Genomic DNA, 24,807 nt, shown 5'->3' with positions numbered 1-24,807 from the left:
AAAGAAAGTTTACGGGCTGTCTGTTCATTCGTTACTGTCCAGACCACGCCGTCTAATGAAGACTCCTCTGCCGGTACACTGAGGAGTTTGAAAGCGGGGATGTGAAGGGACCAGCCTTGTCTGAGGACCAGAGAGTTTCCCTGAAGTGGAGAGTTGCTTTTCCCCACCCTAGCCCCTGCGCAGCGGTGTTCAGCTTCAGCCAACACTGGCTTCAGATAAAGCGATGACAAAAATGAGCCATTTGGACTGTTTTACTTATCACGTGACTGGGGGTCCTCAATATGGATTCAGCACAGCTGTGTGTTTTTAATAATCCAGACGAGATTAAAGGGCCCTGTGTTTGAAACATGTACTTTATTTAACAATGTGTTACTTATGGCACCTCAGACACAAGTAGGCTTCTACATTTCTGCTGAAGAAGCTGCAGGTACGTTCAGTAAGCTACAGTTTCGAAAGGCATTTTCTTCTCTAAACCTACAAAAAGAAATAAACAGAAAGGGGGGAAAGAAAGCAAAACCAAGTTTTTGTAGCTCATATGTCCCTCAAATAAACGAACAGTAATTAACTTACACAGTTCAGTTCATTTAGTTTTTAAAATAGCTCCATGCTATTTTACTTTTAAAAAAAATGTTAAGAGATTTCCTGAAGAGATCATTACCACCAAGTTGGTCCTGACTCGTGTAAGCAATAAAGCAAATAAAGTCATTAAAAATAATTTGAACAAAAGGAGTAACTTGATAGTATGCCATCTACATTTGGTTAAAATGGTGTTTTTAAAGTTTGCTTTCATCTTACCAAGCAGATCTCCAAACGGAAAAAAAAATGTGATTAATAAATTATCCTCCATAAATCTTATGATAACTATTATAGTCTTTGGAGAATTATGAATCCACATCTGGAAAAAGTATTTTATATGCTACTGCCTGTAAAACAGCATGCCGCGCGCTTTACAAGTGCACGTTAGTAAGTAAAAATACGGTATGTTTTCTTGTGTTCATCATTTTCCCCTCCAAAAGAAGTGTAAGTCTAGTTTATTTCATAGTAAAGAGTGCTAATAAAGTTTATATGATGCTTATTTTCCTCCCTTACTTTGGTACTAATGTAGTTTCGCTGGGTTATTTTGGAGGAACATGCTAACCCAGCTCAGGGAAGCCTTCATTAGAAGGAACATCGGCTGGTACCCTTAGAAGCTGGAGAGGGTAGGCATGAGCTAGGGTAGCAGAAACATCACAAGACTGCCCTGAACACATCAGAGCTGCACAATTCCCCTTGTGTGTGTGCCTGTGCTCTTGAACCCTGGCTCCTTTTATTCTCTTTCAGGTGCATAGTAGGTCTCATGAATCTGTGACTCAGAATGTGAGATTGGCTCTTTGTTTAGAATGAGCAATTTGATTAAGCTTAAACATTTGTTAACAGCAATGAGTAGAGGGCTTGGAGAGCCAACAGAGTCCCTTGGAAATAGCAAACGTTTTTCCGTTCCCAAACAGCTGTTTGCAATAAGAAGTAGCTGGCGAGTATAAGGGAAGGGACACCATTAAGTGAAGGTAACCCCTCCAGGGTTTTATGGAGCTCCAGAGTCATGTGAGCGCCATCAGTGATAAATATCACAATAGTGGTTACAGTGCGTCTGGTTTTATTTTCATGTGGATCCCTGAATACACTTCAATCCAAGTCACAGAATACATTTAACGATCACAGAAATGCACAAGCTTGATGTACACAAAAGCAACCTCCGGGAAAATAAAAGATGGCCAAGGCTTATTTCTAGAATGACCTACCAGAATCCATAACAATAACACCTGTAAACCAAATTTTCTTTTGTTTGGATTCTGGCAAAACAGCACACCAGACTTTCCTAAGTAGATACCCGGACCTCAGTCTCCAGAGAGTTTTAATGCATTTATCTTTGAGGCCTTATTTCCAAACATTTAGAATGACCAGATTAAGGGCCTGGGATGTTGCTGCAGGAACGAGGACCTTGAAGTTTCCCGAGTCTGCTTGGGAGACAGCTCAGCTGGTAAAGCGTTCACTGCACGTGCATGTTGGCTTCTTGCTTCAAGCCTAAAAGTCACATTAAAAATGAAACCAAACAAAAGCAAAACCCAAACAACAACAGACCAAACTGAGTGTGGTGGCATGTACTTGTAGCCTCAGAACTGGAGGAAATAGACAATCCCTGGTGCTTGCTGGCTGATCATCCTAGATGAGTTAGTGAGCTCCAGGCCAGTGAAAGACCCTTCCTCTAAAGCACCTTAGAGAGCTGCCGAGGAACAACACTGGAGAGGAACTCTGCCTTCCATATGCACATCACACAGATAAGTTACGTATTTTCTCTTTCCCCCTGTTTCTCTCTCTCCTCTCTCTCTCTCCTCCCTCTCTCCTCTCCTCCCTCTCTCCTCTCCTCTCCTCCCCTCCCCTCCCCTCCCCTCCCCTCCCCTCCCCTCCCCTCCCTCCCTCTCTCTCTCTCTCTCCCCAGCACTGTAACTTCACAAATAAGGAAGACGAGAATAGTGAGAAAGAAGACTGTGTGAAGGGTGCTATTTAGCTAAATCAAGAGCAGCACCCATGTTTTCTGGACTCTTATCTCCTAACTTCAGTCTTGCTAGTTTGGAGCTTTTCTAGCTTAAAATACAACAGAATGGAACAAGAGGAACAAGCTCTCTATTTTTCCACGGGGATCATTAAAATCACCTCTTAGAATTATTCTTTGTGTAGGCAGCTTTTAGTGCTGTGTGGAGTATCATAGATTCATCTGTTTATTGCTGTGGGGGTAGGTTCATGTGAACCATCTTGGGCCATTCTGGAGGACTGTTCTCGATTGGAGTTTTCTAGACTTATTCTGGCAATGAGTAGGTGAGGGCGGTTACTAATCCCCTCAACGTCCAGGCACACAGATCCCCTGAAAAATAAGATCACCAGATGTGATTGCTTGGCTCCCCTTTACACAGAATGGCATCTTAAGGAATCACTGTGAGTTGAATGTCAGTTTGCACATGTGAGAGATTCTCCTGTCATTCCGTATTTCAATGCAGCTCCTATGGATGTCCCCATGTCAGCGAAGCATCCAATGTGACATCTTTCCTTAGAACTTAGAAACTTCAGCCAGCATCCATTTCCTTAACCCGGAAGTCTACAAGTTAATGACTTTGCATGGACTTAGCCCTAAGGGTGGGATATTGTGAAGCATCTAGACACAAGGTTTCTTCTCTTCTATAGGATAGCCTGGGTTTGTTTGTATGGTAGCTGCAGGCTTCAAGAGGCAAAGTCAGAGAAAGGAATCAAGGGCCTGGAACACAATGGAATAGTTCCATCCCTGTATTGCCAAGGCGCAAGACCAGGCAGAGCCAAACAGGAGGTCAGACAACTTTGCCTGAGAATGGGAGGTGAATAGTTACAGTGTTGAGTCTGTGTTATGTGGACATGCAGCCAAAGGGAGAATCTTAGCCATTTTTAAATTTATAATAGTGACTAACTTATTAATGAGAATGCCATTTTCCATAAGTTAATGGTGGTTAAGACTTTTCATAATCCCTGTACAACATGGAAAGTAACTACATATTTTTAAAAATTTGACACTGTGAAATGGGTCCATGTTTACATATGCATGTGTGTGTGGGTGGCAGAGGTCAATGTTGAGTATCTTCTTGTGTTTCTCTCCACATCATTTCTTTGAGACCAGATATTGACTGTTTAGTTGGGTGAGACCCCCAATGTCTGCCTGTCTCTGTCCCCCAACACTCGGGGGGCAGGGGTTCTAGTTTTGTGCCACCATGCCCTGTTTTTTCTCTGGGTGGTAGAAATCCAAGCTTAGGTCTTCATTTATTGCTCAAAAAATGCTTTACCCATAGAATGAGCTCTTCAGCCTCCCCAAATGAATAGCATTTTATTATGAAGAATAAGAACATCTCAAATCAAATGGTGGGTATCCTTTTTTTTTTCCATTTTCCTACATGGAAAAAAACAAAGTTGGCTCACCACCAAATACTGTAGGAAGAAGACAAACTGAGGAAATGCCAATCAAGGGTTTATCTATATCTATAGCATATGGTTTGTATTTTCCTTGCATGTCTGTGGACTGGTGGAAATGTCACCCAGAGAACCACTACTCCATGTGACAGAACGAGAGGACCACTGATTGCCCCCAAGAGCCCTTGTGCTCATGGTTGGGAGGGAAACGGCTCACCCTGTGTGGTTTCTTAACATGCTGTCAGTGAAAGTCTGAGCCCCACACGCATCCCATCTGCAGATTTGCTGCAGTGAGCAAAAGAGTGAAATATTATCCCACGTATCTGTCCCCATGGGAACCTTTATTTAATTTTCTAAAGTATCGAGGACTGTTTGCATCTCTCGTCTTAGTGGCATGATGTTGATGCTTGGCACTCCGATTCTGTTCTTCCCCAGAGTGTTGGTAGGAGGGCTTAGCTAGAGGGAGCCTGTTTCTGGAGCTTCATTCTGCACTCCTCAACTGGGAATACTCTACAAAACCATTTATTTGGCCCATCTTGAGAGTTTTCCCGTCTGTGAAATGAGAACATAACCAGCAGTTTTCTCTGTTGTGTTTTTTTTTTGTATGCATTCAATAAAAAGAAAAGTTTGTGTTAAGTGCTCATCATTGTATAAGGATCATACAAGACACTTGACGATAAATATGTGCCAGGATCATACAATACATGACGATAAATATGTGCCAGAGTCATACAAGATAATTAACGATAAATATGTGTCAGGATCATACAAGACACTTAACGATAAATATGTGCCAGGGTCATACAAGACACTTAACGATAAATACGTGCCAGGGTCATATAAGACACTTAATAATAAATCACGGTTAGCACCTTGGTGTCTTCTAATGCTGGTGATTGTACATAGCCCTCCCACCACTATACTGAGTATAATATGCTGAAGACCTCTTTTGTTTTAGCAGTAACTAGATCTTAATTTGGAAAAGCATAATAATAAAAAAAAGTTTAAACTGTAGCCATATTTTGTGGAATTAAAAGCAAGTATCTCTAACTGGAAATCTTAACCAATGATATTCAACTAGTCTTACTACATTCATCATCTAGTTCCCGGTTCTTCACACACCACCCACCCAGCACAAGCAAACACTTATCCAAGGCTTGTCAGATATCCCAGGAACTGCAGGAATGAAGCTGCTAAGCTTTTTCTCTTTCTGTATTTTTATAGCTACTATTCCAATTCTCTCCTCATCAAAACCCAGTATACAAAGAACCACTTGCAATTTCTCAAAGATCCCTATTCTATTTTAGTATGCCGGTCTTATTTTATAGTTCTCCTAAGATAAAACAAATGTGAATGGAAACAATACAAACTGGTTAGTGGGAGGCCGAGGTTGAGGAAAGACAGAGGTGAGGTATTTGTTTTTCCTTGGTCCCTCTTATCCGTTGTCTTGCTGCTATAGTTTTCTCAGTTTTCAATTTACCCTGGGAAGAATATTAGCAACTCTAATATACACAGAGATGTTTCTTTGTTGCACAATGGTTTTGTGATAAATTCAATGATATTAGAACCAAGAGGCTTTTAAAACTAAGACAAGCTAGACGTGGTAGAATGTGCCTTTAATCCTATTTGGGAGGCAGAGGCAGGCAGATCTTTGTGTGTTTGAGGCCAACCTGAAAGTTTCAGGCCAGCTAGGTCTTTGCATAATGAGAGCTTGCTTCAAAAACAAACTTGTTTTTTTCCAAATCATCTGAAGATTTGGAATTAAGAGCCTCCAAAGACAGAACATTGGGCATTTATATTTCTGGGTATGGGTTATCTCACTAAATATGATATTTTCTAGTTCCATCCATTTACGTGCATATTTCATTTTTTTCTTACAGTTTAATAGGGTTATATAGTGTATATTTACCACATCTTCATTTTCCATTCATCAATTGAAGGAAGTTGAAGTTGCTTCAGCTTCCTGCCCAAGACAGAGAACTATAGGGAAATAAGGAACATTGAGAGCAGGAGAAATCGCTGTCCCCAGGGAAGAGTAGAGCAATCTGTTATCAGATGTGAAATGGTTAGCCTAGAAAACAATTACAGAAATATAACTTGCTCAGTCTGTGTGTGGTTCCCTTTATGTGGTTAAGAGCACACAACAACAGCAATTCAAAAAAGAAGCCGTGAATTCAACACAGAGCAAAGCGGGGTATTTGAGAGGATTTTCCAAGGGAAGAGGGGAACCAAATAGCAAAAGCAGATGAAAATGTACATTCTAAAACAAAACAAAACACCTAAACGAACAACAAAACTAAGACAGAATGATATTTCAAAAAGCTTCCATAAACTTTTTCCTAGTACTCTTATTAGTCATGTGGTCTCCCAATCCTACCTCTGGATGATTTACACAGGCAGGAGAGAGGGCGCACAAGCACATAGGAGTGAACACCAGTGACTGCGACTGTCCCTCTTACATGTGATTGTCTTGCCCCTCGTTTACACTGGTGACTGAACACAGTGGCCTTGGCCATTGATTAATGGGAGTGACTTTCCCCCTTCCGTAGTTATTCCTTCTTCCCGATCCTCTGATGCCCGTGCTAGCTCATCCCTGAGGAAGGCTTCCAAAGCAACGTGAGTTACTACTTTTTGTGGCTATTCTTGCTATCTTTGTGGTCATTTCTTTTAGTATCTCCAAAGACATGGTTCTTGCCAAAATATTAATCTCTAACTTTTCTGAGGCTGAAGTAACCACGTTAGCAGTGGTCTTCCCTGTGACTGTGCTGTTGAATTCTCCTCTTGACTCAATACATTCTTTTAAAAATATAAATTAAAAGTTGATCTCTGCATATATGTCATTCTCTTCCCTTGGAACTTGGTTTTTAAGCTTTTATATCATGGTTATTGCTGATGCTGTTCTCAGACACAATGCCCATCTGGAAATCAAACAACAGTAGAGCAATTGATAAATAAGAAAACCAATATTAGGAAGTGAGGAATTAGTAATAACATTAACTATATCATAATGAACTTAGTTCCGTGTGCTATTTTTAAAGTCTCATGACTCAGAATGTGAAAATGTATAGGCTTATGTCTTTGTTTTCCCCTTTCTCTATTAGGTCAAAGAAAACTGTTTTCAAACAGGCATGTAGCTCTGACTCTGTTTCACTTGTGTTAGTCTAGGGCCATTTAATTGTTGGTTTTTAAGTTTTTGTTTTACTCAGAAAGATAAATACGTCCATGAGAAGGTGGCATGACAGAAAACCAGCCTTAAATAAATCTTTGAAATGGAACTGACCTCAATGGAATAGAAAGAAGGCAGTTAACCAGGCAGTAGTGACATACACCTTTAATACCAATACTTAGGAGACAGAGGCAGGCAGATCTCCATGAGTTCGAGTCCAGCTTTATCTACAAAGTGAGTTCCAGGAGAGCAAGACTGTGACATAGAGAAACCCTATCTCAAACACCCTGAAAAAAAAAAACAGAAAAAAACAACCCAAAAGGCAGTAAGGAAATAAATACAACAAATGCTTTCTGAAACAGAAACCAGGAGCCAAAACCACCAGTGATTGCCTCAAGGGAAAAAATGTTTCCCTTTGAATTAACTTATATTTCTGTTTCTGCCACTATGGTTTTAACAGTTTTTAACTTTTGATAAAGATAGCCATTGTTCAGTGTCCAGCTGTCCTGCAAGACCTGACTGCCACCCACATGACTGCCAAGGCTTCTGAGCAGGAAGTCTTTGAGAAAACTAGGTGTGTTTTCTCTAATGATACTAGTGACTAGTGATACAAGTTGAGCTCATGCATCTTCTGAAGTTAAAGATAATATTGCTCAGGAAACACTCATATGTTATAAAATGAAGCTTATAGAAATCTTTTTAAACATTATCCATGGTTACAGAAATGTTTCAGTAGAGAGAAAAAAAGAACAGGCCTGTAGGGAGAACTCCAGCCAGTAAATGGGATAAGCATGCTTAATGCCAAAGTCGGGGTTCGTGAGGTTGTGCTGAGTGTGGGAACAAGCAGGGTATCTTCAAGTCAAGGTGGATATAGAGCCAAGCTGGGGTTCTCCAGGTTGACTTGAGCATTCTTAGAAAAAAGGGGGAGATTCTGTTGGATGGGTAGAATAAGCAGCTTTTGATTGGCTCCCAAAGATCATTGCTACCCCCTGGTATTAATGCCCGTGTGTCACTATCCCTCCTCAAGGACACAATGGACACAGGAACCTTCTTCTGACAAGAAGAACATAGCAAAAGTGAGGAGATGCGCCCTCCATGATTGTCTCCTAAATTCTGTGGATTAATTCTTGCTGGCTCCCTCTCTCTGACTCTTTCTGTGGACTTGTTCTGTGTACAAACTACCACATAACCACCTGCCCTAAAGAAAGGATCATGGAACTCTAAAATGAGATGTCCTGTGACTGACAGCCAGGGATGACCAAGTTCCATCTCCCAGCATTGCTCAAGCAACTGAATTCTATTGACAACCATGCCAATACGCTTCAAAGAACATCTCTCTCCAAAAAAGCCTTCAAGGCAGGCAGAGTCCTTACTGCATCCTGGGAACAGGTCTGATGCAGAGGGATCTGGGATGCTGTACCTGCTGTGAGGAAGTCAGTGTGTTGCTCTCAGATTCTGGGCTTCTGGGTAACTTATGTTGTCATGGATGGGTTTTACCAGTGTCCTCCAGAGAAGCAAATTCTTTATAATTGTATATAGAGAAAAATGTATGAGTAGAATTTAATTCATGTTGTTTTAGAGGCTGCTGAGTCCAAAGTTTACAGTGGTGGTCAATAGGAGGAAGATGCAGGAGAGCTGAACGTACAGTTCTGTTTAGAGAACCAACAGGCAAGATACTTAAGATCAGAAGATGGTCTTAGGCCAAGTTCTTGGAGAAGTCTCTATTGCTCAGAAAAATTTCCTGTTTTCAGCTTATTTGGGCCATCAGCAGGCAGGATGAGGCCTGCCTATGTTCCAGAGCGTGAATTGTTTATTCCAAGTCCCATCCAAAGATATTCTGCAGTTAGTGATCACAGATGAAAGTTCAGACCTTAAAGGCAACTTTGGAGAAGATAGAATTTAATTTCTGGGCAAGAGATAGCAGTTTCCATTTTTAAATCAGGATGTACCATTAAGAAGGTACATTGAATAGTGTTGTTTGAGGTTCAAAAATATAAGCCTAGCAACTGAGGGACTCAAGTCACTTGCACTGCCTTGAGGATACTGTTCAAGGTCTCTAAGTTTCCTGTTTTACTTGTAATGTTTATTATATGTTAGGTTCACATTGACTTGGTTTTGATCATGTGGGAACATAGAATTAATTGCATGTAAACTTTAAAACACTGTTAGAAATAACCACATGCACCCTGATTACAGAAGAACATGCTACCCAAATCCCAGAAATTCCTTTCACATCTCTGTCTGTATGTCACTTTCTTTCCTCTGTGGCTTCACTGTGAGGACCAATGGAATATGATTCATGTATTAAGATTATGAGTTCTTTTTTTTTTTTTGAGTGAGATTGAAATATTTATTTGGAGGATTATGGAGGGGAAGGGGAAAGGAAAGGCAGGGAGAGAGAGAGAGAGAGAGAGGGAGGGAGGGAGGGAGGGAGAGAGAGAGAGAGAGGGAGAGAGAGATGGGTAGATGCGCACCAAGATTATGAGTTCTTATCAGAGGGCAGCATGCTGTATTAATTGCTCCAACTGTCAGATTTTATCTCTTCACTAGATTCATTCTCTTAAGAACAAAGATTCTGTTTCATACACTTCTGAGATGCACAGTTTTATGCATAGGCGTCATCCAACATTGGTGCTCTGAAGGTGCTTAACTTCTGGATGCTTGACAGTGAACTGTGGGAGGAGCCTCAACAGCCAGGCCAGATGAGAGTTGGAAACTAAGACGTTTGGTGAGAGAATATGTGTGTATCTGAGCCCAAAGATCCCCCCCCCCAGAAGATTAAGGTTTTAAGGGAAATTTATTTATTGTCTGTTTTGAAATGACTGTGACTCCATGTCTTTCCCTGACTTTAAAAGTAACAGTTGAGTTTAGTGCTAAAATAGCTAGGTTCATGTTTGCGTTCTGAAGTTAACATGGATCCACACCAGAGTTTAATTTTAGTTTAGGGGTCTGGGGTGTGTGTGTGTGTGGTGTGTGTGTGTGTGTGTGTGTGTGTGTGTGTGTGTGTGTGTGTGCTTGTGTGCATCTGTATATGGTTGTATGCTTGTATTTGCTTGTTTGTGTTACTATGTGTGGATCACTTTTGAGTATTTGTGTATGGAGAGGCAAGGACAGAAAGAGCAGAAAGTGACTGAGAGAAACATCAGAGGAGATTTTGAGGTCACATAAGTACACTGGAAGCTACTGTCCAGCCTGAAGTATTTTACCAGGTGATGAAACTTCTAGACCCCACGGAAAATATAATCTGAACTTCTATAAATTGTAAGTGTTTGTTTCTTTGTGGCTTGCTGGCTCTAGGATTTGGTCTGTCAAGGGTGTAATAAAAATGAGCATAATGCTTTGAAATGCCAAGAAAAACAAATGCTAAACAGGAGCCTGAACAGCCCGAAATATGCAAACAAGCCAAGGGCTCTTATCCCAGAAGTAGGATGGGGGGCTGGGGACATGCAGAAATCAAGGAGGTCCCTGGAGGGAAGTAAACTCCACTGTTATAGTACTTGTGATGAGGACACTCGCAAGGCAGTAAGCGGGACACTTGACGTGGGCTTCCACCTGCAATTTTGCTGAGATTAATGTGCACCGATGACCGGTTCAACCAGAAAATTTCCAAGACGAATCAGTTGCTGGTGCCAAGCTGCCTCAAAACAGATGGGCAAGCACAGAGAAGGAGCACAAGGTGAAATGCCACACGTCAGGAGAAGATATTTCAAACTTAATTCACAACAGGCAGATACAGTGTGGACGCCTAAACTAGGTTGCGTACTTCTCTGGTGTGAACTTTGAGAAGCAACCCACGCATCCCTGTTCTCGGCCAGATGACGTCTCCCGCTGATCCACTCGGGTTTCTAAGACTCACCTGTTGTGCAATGCTAGCATTCGCTGCTGGGAAAGGAATCCAAGTAGTGCATTTTAGCCTTTGCAAAAACTTCTGCTTTCACGGATTCAGTGTGAGACCCAATATGTCATCACATTTCCTTAGTGTTACACAGAGAGGAATTCTTTCCTATGTCTTTACTGGAACAGGGAGTAAGTTTACGCTACTTTGTGTCGAGGTCTTCCATGTTAAGCTCTTGTTTTTATTGGACACTGGACTTTTCGGGCCCAAACTGCACATATCCAAACCCACTAGATGGTTGGCCAGATGACTGGGCCAGGGAATAGCAACTTATTCCTACATCCACGTCAAACCTGATTGAAAGAAAGATTCAAATATGCCACCTGCATAATTTCTAGCTGTAATTTGCTGGGAACTCAGCCCTTTCCCAAGATGGTGAGTGTTACTTGTAACTACAGGCTACATTTTTACCAAGTTCCAAATTGATGCTCAGTGGGGCTTGAAAGAGCCTTTTAAATCCCCCTGAATTGTTAGTATGTGTGCATCGCCAACACTAAGGTTCCCAGTCTCTTCTGTGAAATGCAACCTGTAGAGGGGAATAGCAATGCTTATTTATGTTGGAAAGAAGCTGCATAGGAAAGGTTTTGATTCCAATGGCCAATGAGAGACACTGTCAGAAATGGGTGGTGTATAAATTAACTGGCAAAATACAAAATGGCAACTGACGACATATAAAATGAGAGCAGCATATTTCCATATGTAAATACTTAAATAAGTATAGATTGATGAGTTTAAAAAGTCAGGTATACAACCATAAACCCTGTCCTTAAATGAGACCCACAATGCATAAGTATTTTTCATATTCATTAGTTAATAAATATCACTGTAACTTGTTAAACCATGTGGCTTAACAAAAAAAGCATTGAGCTTAGCTTCTGAAAGTATGAATTTTAATCTAGCTTTTTTCCTTGTGACCTGTGTGACTTCTGTTAAATAACTGAACTTCTCTGTGTTCATTTTGCTCATAGTGAAATGGGGGAAAGCAAGAGTTATCTAACTCCCATTACCATAATGAACACATGTGCAGGTACAAGAAGTCATTTAATAAATAAACATTACAGGAAGGGACAGAAAGAGGAGCTTGAATATATAAAGATGAATTTACATATGAGGTGTATCTGGGTTGCCTATGGAAAAGTGAGCAGGGGAGGGTTGAATGTTGTCGCTGTTTAGAGTTTGGAATGTGGGAACAGATTCACAGAATGTGGGTGACTGCAGTAAATAGCAGCTGGATGACCCATGGCTGAGAATGGCATTTTCAAAGCCATCCCCAAAACATGGCATACAAATTTCTTCCATAGCAGAATGGACTTCAACTGTTTCCACGGTGCACCTCGGGGGTTGTCTGGTCACTGTGCACAGTCGATGGAAGAGCGATCAGCAAGGTAACTTCTCTTTATGTCACATCAGCAGGCTTCCATTCTGCTGAGCACAGCAAAGTACCGGGCATGTTTTTTATCATGTAAAACTCAGGCCACGGGTTCAAGGACAGTAGCACATGCTTCATATTTTGTTGTGTGGGGGAGGCTGGTATTTGAGGGGAACATTCTGCCTAGTATAAAAGTGTCCACCATTAGACTTCTCTAAAGTCTACTCTATTCACTCTTCCTTTTGGGAGCATCAGTGTACCGATTGCTATGGGTCATGTTTAATGGCTATGTACCAAGCCACTTCCACGTGTGTGATTCATTGTGAAGACTCATGGAGGTTTGCCAGTTACCCATAGCTGGCATCACTCTGCTTATTCCTCTGAAAGATTTAATGTGGACTTCTGTTCCTCCTCCTCTTCATCCTCACCCTCCCTCTTTCCTTTTTGTTTTTGTGAAATAGTTTCTTGCTATGCTTTTCATGCTTGCCTTGAACTCCCAAGTTTGGCATCCACAGTGCTAGAATAACAAATGTGCAGCTCAGGCTCAGCTCAGATGATAAATCACAAATACGTTCCACAGGTCTTTTCTTTTCCTTTTGAGATAATATATTATGTTGCCTAGGCTTGCCTCAGAATTACTGTGTAGCTGAGACTAGCCTTGGAATCCTGATCATCTTGCCTATACGTCTCTAGTGCTGGGAGTAAAGGTGTTCATCTCTATGCCTCATCTCTTTAAGGGTAGAGTTAGACTTTTGACCTGACTGGCATACTACTCTAAGGATGGTAGGGTTACTACGGCAGAACTTTTCTCCATGGCACAGAGTGTCCACGGACATGCACAGTCGCTTTCTCAAAGGCACACAAGTGTGGAAGGGGATTATATAAGGGTTGAAGAGCTGTCAGGAGAGAAACGGAGGGAGACTAAGAGATGGGACAAAGTCACTGCCCAAAGGACAGTGATCACTGCTTCAGACATGTAAGCAGGACCAAGAGCCAAGCTCCAGAGCTGCAAAACCAAGGACGGACAGGGGCTCCTTTTGTAAAACGGTTGGCATACTCTCGGATACTAGACTGCTAAAGGAACAACACACCATATAATTCTGTAAACATTCCATGGCATTACTTTAGGCTTCTAAGGGTTCAGTTATCCAGGTCACATTTTTTTTCTTTTTTTTTCTTGCAACTAATGGATTGTCACTGTTCAAACTTCCCATAGAATCTTTAGAAAGGAATGAGCTCATTAGAGTCAAGACCCAAGGTTAGGTTTGAGCTTGGATATGAATGACGGGTAAGATTGGAAAATTAAAAATGGGTGAAGGAAGTAACTTTCGGGGTTCTGTATTCTATCTTCTGAAGAGCCCCTCCGTTTCTTGGTTCCAGATTCATAGGAGCAACTGATGATCTCAACTGGACCCTATTCTGGGTGGGTGGCTCACCTCCTTCAGCCTGTCCAACTCAGCCTCAGTATTGCAGGCCTTTCCATAGCAGCCTCAATGGAGCCTCATTCTACCAGCACCGCATAGAGAGCCACGAAGCATCTTCTAGAGCCCAAGGGTCTTCTTCGTTCATCATTCTGGTTCCTCCAAGTCATCCACAGCAGATAACATTCATATCCTTTCCCATATCCCAGATCTGTCTCCTGCAGCTCAAAGCCCATCCCTCTCACTTTCTATGGCCTTTATCCTCCAGGTATCCTTTCAAATGGTAAATCCCTGATTGACCTGGCTTATCTTGGCCCACCGACCCTCACCTATCAAATACAAATGTGAATTAGGGCACAGGTTTTTATTAAGCACTAGCGTTTGTCCAATCTTACACTGGAATTGCATCAGCAGCTGCCCTGATGAGAAGGCACTCATTTCTAATTGTTCTTTAAAGCAATAATGAAATGCCACTAGGCAAGTGTTATGGAGGATATTGTAGAAAAGGAAGGACTAGTTAGACAGAGGTCAAAAGGCTCACATATGTCACATGCTTGGCATTGAATAGCCACACCAATGCATCATGTCTCTGCTTCACGATCAATGCTCCTTTGCCATGTTTCTACAGTGGTACCACCCATCACAAAGGCAAATCTGAGTTTGGTATAGACAGGCATCTTGAGCCTATTCTCCTATTGAATTGAGAGCAGGAAACTTGAGGTACTTGCCCAATATTAAGTGAATCTAGGACAGAAAGAATTAAAACCTAGTCTTATAACTGTCATATAATCCACCTCTGGTTAACAGAAGTGGTGAAGAGTTTTTCCTTATGGCTTTGAAGCCTATCTATACTCAAGCATGAAAGATAAAGGGGAGTGTTTGGTAGTAGCGTTGGGAGGAATTTGGTTATAGGTTGTTGAATAAGGTCATGGGACACCTTTCGAGAGGGAGAGCATTCTACCATGAAGCATCAGTGCTGTTGGGAACTGTTGCAGAGCAGAGTCTTGCATGATGTAGAATGTTAGGCTTTCATTTTAGACATCTATAAAGTCAGTTCTTGCCACAAAATTTGTCATATATATAATCTATGTTCAGAAGTTTATTTCTTGTATTCTGAAGTTGGGGTTAAAAAATGGGATTTTACTTTCAGGCTATTTCCTGAAAGGTTTAAGGGGATGTGACAAGCCACCCAGTTTACAAATGTCTAGTGGTTCCAGTGTGGTCCCCTGCTTCTGCTTCTTGTCTGTGGAGCCTACCTGAGTCAACAAAAGCTAACGGTTTTTGCCCCCTTTCTCTACAACTGTTTTTGTGAAAACTCCTTCAGAACATAATAGACAAGAAGCTACTTTCATTTTTTGTTGCACCCTTAGATCTGGGCTACCTGAACCATTGTCCATTTTTATGTTTTCTTTACGGTCTGATCTGAGATGAATTTTAAAGTCTGTGTTGCAGGAATTTAGTTTCTAGAATGTCAGCTCCATCCTGCTGAGTGTTCCGTCAACACCCCTAGCCCAGTTATCTGCAGAAAACTTGACCCCTGATGGGGAGCCCTAGATGAAGCCAGGACATTGCTTTAGAAAGGGCTATGAAAAATACATATAAGATACAAAAATGTGAATTATGTGTGAAGCAAACAAAGCACCAGGCAATGTGGAATTTATGTCAACAAAAATTTGCTTCAAGCTATTCCTTACCTCTGAAGGGAGGCTGATTTTAGTGTGTGGGACCGGTAGCAAGGAAGAACTTTCTGCATAAAAGCTTTGGAAACAAAGGAATAACTTCACTACAATTGTTTCCAAGCTTGCTTCTCTTCCTAAATCATCTCCCTGAGTACTTTTTTTTTATATGCCAGGGGAAGGCACTGATTGCTGAGATAAGAAGAGCTATGGGTAAAGAATAACCTACATTCATGATAGTTTGACACATTCAAGAGAAGAGAAGAACAGTTCAAACAGTGGGACTGACAGTTGCGCTCCTTACTGACAATGAACCGGCTCTATGGCTGAATTGCTTGGGTGAACGGGGTATTACAGGGTGCTTGGGAAGAATTATGCACAGGGATGTCCTGAATTCTGTCATATTCCAATTACAATGAGGCTGCGATTTTGTTTATAAAACTATGAATTTAAGGTGTAGCATGCAACTATAAACAAACAACAATCTTAATTTTTGCAAATATACCTCCATATACCAATATATTAATATACAAACATTTCTATACTACAATAAATAATATAATTATGATTACATTATAATTAAGTACATATTTAGTAGATATGTTGCATTCAATATAAAACATTAACAATTATAAAGTTAAAATGTTATGTATTTAATATGCAATATGATTGCAGTTGCCCCAGTTCTCATACTGTAGGTCATGTTTCAATCAAAATATTAAATACCGTGATACTAAACTATGTAGACTTTGCTGCCATTCACCAAATATAATAGTATTTTTGTGCTGGTTTCTAAGCTAGCTGCAGAAATCCAAAATTGTCATTCCCTCTGTGAGAGCATTTTTAAGACAGGAGACAACTAATATATCCACTTTTAAAGCTAATCATTCTCAGTTCCTCACAATTGCCCGGTTCCTGTCTGGATTACCACTGGAGACCCTGGCACCCAAGTGCCACAGGCTTCCTTGTCAAATATAATAAGTATGTTCCAGGGGGGCCACACACAGCTCGAGGTTGGCTCTTAGCCATCTCAGCTACCCTCAGAACTGCCTTCCTAAAGGATTCTGGTAGAAAAGAGCCCATGTGGTCCAACTGGCAAAACTTTTACATACCTATATCTCCCTTTACAAGACAGAGGAGAGTTTGTGGCCTACTGGCCACCACTTCAACCCAAATTCACAACCACCACACACTTTTGTTTATGTGAGAGCTACCTTTCCTTGCTCTTAACGTCTTCCAATTGCCCTTGGGGCTCATTGAAGTCTCATAAAGACAGATATAGGGCAGCAATCTGCCAGGCCTAAAGAAATGAGGCCTCCTACAATAGAATTTGCCTTTGTGAATCATATACTCTGGTAAAATCCATTCCATCATCTTCAATGCAAGTTAGTGAGTATTAATAATTCATAGAGTTACAGATATGAAAAGTCTCTTCAATAGAGATTCCCTTACATCCTAAACTGAAGCTACTGGGTATTGGGATGTCTAGTTTTTGTCAACTAGACATAAGCCAAATCCCTGGGAACAGTCACGGAACCGACTCTAGTAGATCGGCCCATGGGTATGTACATAGGGGCATTTTCTTGATTAATGACACGGGAGGGCTGTGTTCATGTGGGCAGTAGCACCTTTGCACACTGTTCTTGGGTTGTGGAAGAAAAGAGTTTGGACAAGCAATGGAAGTGAGCCAGTAAACAACTTTCCTTCCTGGTGTCTGCTTTAGTGTTTGTCTCCAGGGCCCTACTTGAGCCTCTAAGTTGACTTGCCTTGATGAAGGACTCTAACTGCAAGTCAAATAAACTTTATTGTAGGTGGATTTTCCTTTCCTGTCTACCAGTTCCCAAATAACTGACATGGAGACTTACTATTAATAATAAACCCTTGGTGGATAGCTCAGGCTTATTACTAACTAATTCTTACATTTTAAATTAACCCATATTTTTTATCTACCCTGTGCCACATGGTGATACCTTCTGTCAAGAAGGCACCTTCATTTTGTTTCTTTCTGTGTCTGTTGAGACTCCTCTGACTACCCTTCTTCCCAGCATTCTCTGTTTGGCTATCTCCCTGACCTTATCCTGTCCAGCTATTGCCCTGCCAACTTCTTTATCCAACCAATCACAGTGACATATATCCATGCCCTATCCTCCCCAAGTTGTTTAAGATCATGGCGCTTTACTATAGAAACAAAACCAACTAGGCTAGTTATACTGTGACTTCACGAGGTTATAAGTTACAAAGAAATGAATGAGATGGCATCCGTAGACATCTTAACACTTTTGGTGCCCGGGAAGTTCATCAAATGTTGCCTGATCCCTCTCGTCTTCCCTCTCTCCATATCTATTGATCCATTCATCCACCTAACTTTCTATCCATTAATCTAAATATATACTTATTTAACATCCTTCTTTAAATTTTCTTCCTGATTCTTGACCAAGTACTTGGCCTGCTTAGATTCTGGATAGTTAATGGACTTCTACATTTCCTTTTCCTGGATCCTTAAATAATTTGGTCAATGTTTCAATCCACAAGCATTAGCAGAATGCCTGCTAACTGTCAGATGATTTGCTAAGCCCTTGGGTCATTAAGAAAGGCTTGGCCACCAACGTTAGTCATACAAGCCATAGCTATGGCTTACACAGACTAATAGTTTGTTAGAAAATCCAGCTTGTTAACACAGCTTTATTCCGTATAATAAATGATGTGGCAGATATAAGTGTTTCGGATAGGAGCATGGATAATGACCTGCGACTGGTGGTAGGGATGACTCAGGAAATTCTAAGCAGGAGTGACTAAATATTTTATATTAAAGAATAGAAGTTTCTTTTTGCTTGAGATCCAGAACTACTATTCACATAAGTGTGCTTGAAATCTGAGGTTATAGCTAATGATGAAAATTCCTCAAGCTCTGCCTCTAGACTATGTTTGAAGGCTGAAGAGCACACTGGGCCTTCTCATTGAGTTTTATCCTCAGAAGCAAACATCCTCCTTCATCCGACTCCAACAATGAGCATCTTTAAGATATTTGTCCATGTTTTCAGGTTTACTCTCCGGATTATCACTATCGGCTACTTTGTAGGTCAACCCCACATATGTGGGTCCCCAAGACGGCTTTTAGGAGATCTTAGTGTAAAAACCCAGAAGCTATCTCATAAAGACCAGATTTGTCTGGAAGGCCAGTAAGATGAAGCAGCTTCAAGATCACCTGCCTCACTGCATGACTGGTCAAACTTCATTCCCTAAGAGTTATAACCCTACCAGGCCAATGACACTGAGGTGTGCTCAGGACATTGAAAGAATCCAGAGCAGAAAATAACAGAGAAACCCAAGGCTCAGGTACTCTGTTATCATATGTAGAAAATAAGCGTTGGAATACTAAGCGTGGCTTGTTAGGACATCCCTCTATCCAAATGGTTGATGGTCTTTGTGATTCTAGCAAGACTATCTCCCAGATCTCTGACTTAGGAGCCTGTGCTTCCGCTGTGACCTTGCTGACCAGGGCCCAGGCATTCCTGTAATATGTATCTAATGTTCCTTTGCTTTTCTACTTTTCTGTTTCCCCCTAGTCCTTGGCATTGCTACTAATAACCTGTTTCTCCCTGTTCTTCCTCAGGAATCCCTGTTGCCTCATCTATGATGAAAAGCCAAACCACCAATTCAGCTTTTGAGCTTTACAAGGAAGTAAATACTGGCTTCCTTTCGAGGCCCACATTCACTTTTTAAACTTTTGTGCACATGATTACTTGTTTAAGAAAGGTAACCTCTCCTTGCTGGAAGAGTTTGCAAACTCTTGAGATTACATCAGCCCTGGGCTCACATTTTGTGAGGACGTGGGAATGACTGTTTCAATCTCCTATTTTAGAGATGAGCAGTCTCCTGTTCCACATTGTGACAAAGTTGACTTAAGGACAGGATCTACCTGCTAAACCATTGAAACAGATTTCTTCAAAAGGTTTCCCCCACTCCTTGGTCCCTGTTCCCAATAGCAGTAACCTCAGAAGAGATGTGTTGTAGGAGGCCACTTGTTTGTTCCCTGCTGCTCAGCCCCAAAATTACCACACAGAAACTGTATTGATTAAATCACTGCTTGGCCCATTAGCTCTAGCTTCTTATTGGCTGTTACATATTAATTTAACCCATTTCTAGTAATCCATTATTGGCATGAGGCTGTGGCTTACTGGGTAAAATTCCAGCGCCTGTCTCAGGAAGGACTACATGGCTTCTGACTCTGCCTTCCTTCTCCCAGCATTCAGTTTAGTTTTCCCCACCAGGCTAAGTTCTGCCTTGCTATAGGTCCAAAGCAGTTTCTTTAGTAATCCATGGCATTCACAGCACACAGAGGGGAATCCCACATCAAAGATGATAAAAGAGCACAATGGTGATGCTGGTTTATGTATGTGCTGTGCATGTTGAAATAGCCTTTTAAAACCCGGCTTCCCATGGACCCCATAAGAATGATGGAGTAGAGGAAAGTACAAAGGCCACCCTTGCCACTTTTCAGTCCAGGAAGTCAACTTTTACTGCATCCATTGAGCACAGTCTAAGTTACATAGTTGGCTGAGCAGGATCTAACTACAGTCCCTGACACCAAGTTCACAGTACGGAATTTATCCAACATACAATTACTGAACAGCTAGACTGTTCTAGCCCTGGGCTGGAGCATAAGGGAGAGAATCCTGGATGGGTACACCAGAGGCAGATACTGGTGCTTTTGTTATAAAGTGTCAGGAGTGTGAGTCAGAGAGTCAGTGGCAGCTGCGGTCCTACCTGGGAGTTAGGGTAAGCTTCATCGGCAGAAGTCACCTTGCTCAGCATGGTGAGGAGTTAGGCAGAAACACGGACTTGATTAGTACTCGGTACGACATTAGATAAACTCATTGCTATGAAGGAGTTTCCCGTGTAGCACTGTACAAAGTCAGGATGTTGTAGTGCTTAGATGAATGTGAATGGGGCACAAAAGAGCACAGGGGTCATGAGATGCTTAATCAGGGTCCCCAGGGCAGTATCCTTCCTGGCCTGGCTCGGAGAGGTTTGGACCATGGGGGCGTTATATGCTATCTATCGGTAGAGGTGCGCATGAGCACGTTGCTTGCGACTCTCCCTACACACTATTCCTTTTCAACATTTAGCTGGACTCCTGGGAGGAAGGAGGCCGCAGATCATTTGCTAGCCTTGAAGGCGCATCAGTTCCTTAGCGCTTTGAACCAGCTTCCTTTCATCTGGCTGTTTTCAGACTTAAAGGACACAGAACAGAAAGTGTCTGAAGGTCTGGATAGTGGTGGTGGGGGGTACAGATTGGAAATTCAAAGCAAGGCCCTTGGCAGCCCTGCTCTGCAGCAGCTCATCAGTTCCTGGGCTTCTCACAAGAGTGGGAGCCTGCACGCTCTTATTCCTGCCTGGCTCCTGCCTTGGCAACGGCATCTGTTAGCAATGAGAGAAGCAGGAGAGTGGGGGCAGGAGAAAGGTCTACTGAAGCAAAATGTGTTTTCTCACACACATAAAACCACAGGCCTCCTGGAGGCTAACACCCCTTCACGCCCCCCGCCCCTTACGCTTGAGTTTGTAATCAGAAGCATGCGATTGAAAGTTGGCTGTCTTAACAGAAAAGGGCTCGGTGAGGTACCTTCTCAGGTCCTCCCAGGGCAGATGAGCTGTTTCGAGTGGGTTGAAGTTTACTGGTCTGGGTCTGAGCTTTGTCAAGTTCTTACCTTAGGCAAATGGCTCTGAAGCAAAGCCAGCCTCTGACAGACGTACTTAACCTTGAGAAGCAAGCAGTCGAGTTACAAAACATCTCCTACTGCACTGAAACCGTTTATGGTGTTTTTGCTGAGCTGTATTCCAAGCTAGACCCAGCCGCACAGCAGACTGGATACACTTGTAAGACTAGCCCATTAAGGAGACTAAGTCTTTCAATGTTCTCAATCGAGTGCAGCAAACATTCTAGAAGGTTCTACACAACCCAAAGAATGGCTGATTGTCCACCTCGGCATTTAACACCCTTAGGAACTAATGTCTATTGTTCACCCAAATCGTAGATGTCAAGAAAATGAGAGTTAAGAACAATATTGGAAAGGAACTAGCATCAGATTCCAGATACTTGACTAGTTCAGATGTTTGAACTGGCGGAAGTGACATTAATCCTTCTCAGGAAATGATGGGTAGTGATCAAAGAGCTGGAGCTTTACCTACCAACAGCCCCGACTTCCTCCTGTGGGGTTTGCAGCTTAGTAGGGAAATCAGAGGCTGTGTCCAGTGAAGAGAATGAAGACTCCTCATCTAGACTCATTCTCTGATGCTTTAATACACAGTTACAGTGGTACATTGGTGGTAAATAGCAGGGGAAGGGGTTACAGGGTTAAACAAGGTAGAGGATTAAACAAGGAATTTAATTGTCTGGAAAGCCTTGTCTATTTAAGAACAAATGGATCAATTCACTGGAATGGAGATTATAACCTAGTAGAGGTGTATAGATGTAGAGTCCAGGGGTGGGGGGCAGGGAGTCTCCAAGGAGGCTAGAAAGGGATGTGTGCATGTGTGTTTGTGTGTGTGTGTGTGTCTCCTTATTTATTCTGTAGCCAGTTTTAAATGTGTCCCCTATGGATGCAGAGTCATTTTCCAAAGCCCACCAAATATTCCAAACCCTCGCTATAAACTGTAAGCCTGGTCATCGCTGACTCATTGTGCAACCCTGGAAATGATCATGTTCGTTTGCGAGTTTCTTGCATATTTATAAATTGGAGACCCCATTGCTCAGACCCTCAGCAGCCTTGGGGATTAATGAAAGCCTTGTTCACAAATGTCTTGGAATTCACAAAGGTTTAGATCGATAATTAACAAGAAAGAGAAGGCATAAACATTTCAAATATATATCAACTCCTCAATCTATAACAGCCAATAAGTCTAAGAACAGAGTGGCCACAATTTCCCCCAGTGACAGGCAACCCATGCACTTTCAAAAGTAATTCTTCAATGAACATAAATTACCCATTGGGGAAACCTTCCTCTTATGCCATGGCTGTGGATTTATTAAGTGAAAATGAAACTTTTAAATAAATATCTGGAACAAAAATGTACTTCCCATCAAATTGGGCCACAAGGCAAGAAGTTTTAAAACAGTGTGGAGACTGGAGTCTGAGAGTCAGAAGCCAGGACTTTTCCTTAGATGCTATTTTGCTGAGTCAGTTGCTGCAACATCTTGCTCCACCACTGCCCAATGCCTGGGCTCTCCTAGAGTGAGCCAAGAGCCAAAAAGATTCGCAAATGCTTCAACGAGACCCTTCCCAACTCCTGAGGCAATCTGATAGGGATAGAGGTATTTTGTGCCTTTTGAAAGATCTTGACTTCTTTTGAATGATAGTGATGGGAGTGGGGTGGGATGTGGTACCCAAAACAGATCTTGTAGTAGCGCTATTAGTATCATGACGTCATATTGACCAGGTGGAGTTGTTGATGTAGGTCTGACATATCTGTGTGTAGTATGAATGGAAGGGAACATGATTAAAATTTTAATATTTAATTAATAAATATGGGGATGTCCTTATATTTTCTCTAGTGACTCTAATAGTGTTTATCAAATCATTTGTATATTCAAAGAAACATATAGAGTATATATGTAAAGTATTCTATGTTATTTATATTACATAATATACTAACATATTTTTTATCATTTTGACCTATGGTCTTTCTAATGATATAATTATTGACATTGATATTGGCAATTTGCGTGTTTATTTTTCCTCCTTCTTCAATCTGGCTAGAGGTTGTTTAACTTCATTAAGTTAGATTTTTAGTAGTGCTATTAGTTTTCACTGGTTTGCTTATTTTATTTAGAAACTTTAATTTTTAGTTAACAAGTTTAATTCGTTCTTTCAAAAATTCTTTGACAGTATAATATATCTATACAATGAGTATTAGTAATTTTCACCAGTTCTTAATTGTCCTCCTTTTCTTACTTCTTTAGATCACAGAACAACAGATCCATTTAGGTACATAATATCAACCACACTATAGGACAGGTCTCGTATCCAGTAGGTGTGTACTTTTTGTTTTGGCACTTTTTGTCTTACTGGATTTTTTTTTTAAATTTTAATCTTTTGGGTTTTCTTTTTGAGGAAGGAAACAAAAAATTGGGTGGAGAAGGAGGTGGGGGAGAATCTGTGAAAAGTTAGAGGTAGGGAAAACAGAATCAGAATATAATATATTAATTTTTTAAAAAACAATATATTGAAATAATTAAGCTTTGCACAGAGGTGAGCCTGGAGAATCTTTAATAATTTAAGAATAATTTTAGGTTTATTACCAATTTGGGAGGAAGAAAAAGTGGTTTTTCATATATTTTCTGTTCCTACACATGAACTATCATCTATATTATTTAATGTTTCTTTTTTTAAAGTACAGTATATTTGTTATAATTTGTAAGCATATGTTGATATGTCATGGTTTACAACAGGGTTCATTCTTGCAGCTTTTGTACATTCTGTGAGTTCAAATAAATAAATGATAAAGGCCTGGAATTCACTATTACAGTATCAAACAGAGCCATTGTCCTGCCATTGAAATCCTCTGCCTTCCAACTCTCCAGTCCCGCCAGCTCCTGGGCTGCCAATAGCTACTGCTCCTTTTATTATTTCACTGTTTCTCAGGTGTGAGGTTGCTAGCATCATAAAGCGTGTCATTTAACATTGTTTCTTCCATGCAGTACCATGGAAAATCCAGTATTGCTGCAGTTGCTAATCAAGCGCCTCATCCATGAGCACAGACCATCTCTGCCTTGTTCCAGGTTTCCTTTTAGTTCATTTCTCAGAGTGTGGTTTTCTCCTCTTGTAAATCTCACACCTTTTTCTTTCAGATTTGTGTACGGGTATTTTATTTTTGGTAATAGTATAAGTAATTTTGTATTTTTAGCTTCAAATCACACATAAGTATTGAGCTGACATATAAGAAAGTGGTTTAATTTTGTATATCAACTTTGCATCCAACAGCCTTGATATTAAAAAATTACATCTGTTAAAAACTCTTTGGCATTTTTCTCACAGGTTATTTTATTATTGACAAACTTACAGAACTTTAGTGAAGGTTTGGAAATACCCTTCTCAGTCTTTTCTAATCTCATTAGCTAGAGCACTGTTTTAAAACAGTGTGAGGAGTTGTGGCATTTTGCCTTTTGCTGACTTTTGAGCAACAGTGTCTCATTGTTTACCATAAATATGGTGTTTGTTAAAGATTTTTTTGCTTTTGTTTTGCTTTAGATAATCTTGGCTATTACCTATCATTTAAAATAAACTCTCCTAGTTTACTGAGAGTTCATTTTTAAA

General features: G+C 41.0%; 1 long non-coding RNA gene across 1 annotated transcript; it reads right to left on the bottom strand.

The window, feature by feature from the left end:
• Nucleotides 1–340: 340 nt before the first annotated feature.
• LOC125403941 (uncharacterized) lies at nt 341–21,402 on the bottom strand. Its single transcript, XR_007233126.3, has 3 exons — nt 21,202–21,402; nt 6,344–6,884; nt 341–474 (listed from the first exon to the last, which is right to left on the bottom strand). It is a non-coding gene; the product is annotated as an uncharacterized LOC125403941 (long non-coding RNA).
• Between the last annotated feature and the right edge of the window lie 3,405 nt (nt 21,403–24,807).

This window comes from Myodes glareolus, chromosome 6, assembly GCF_982192425.1.
Source record: "Myodes glareolus chromosome 6, mMyoGla1.1, whole genome shotgun sequence".
Taxonomy (NCBI): Eukaryota; Metazoa; Chordata; class Mammalia; order Rodentia; family Cricetidae; genus Myodes; species Myodes glareolus.
The sequence above is the reverse complement of the archived record's forward strand: the minus strand, read 5'-3'. Positions and strand labels throughout refer to the sequence as shown.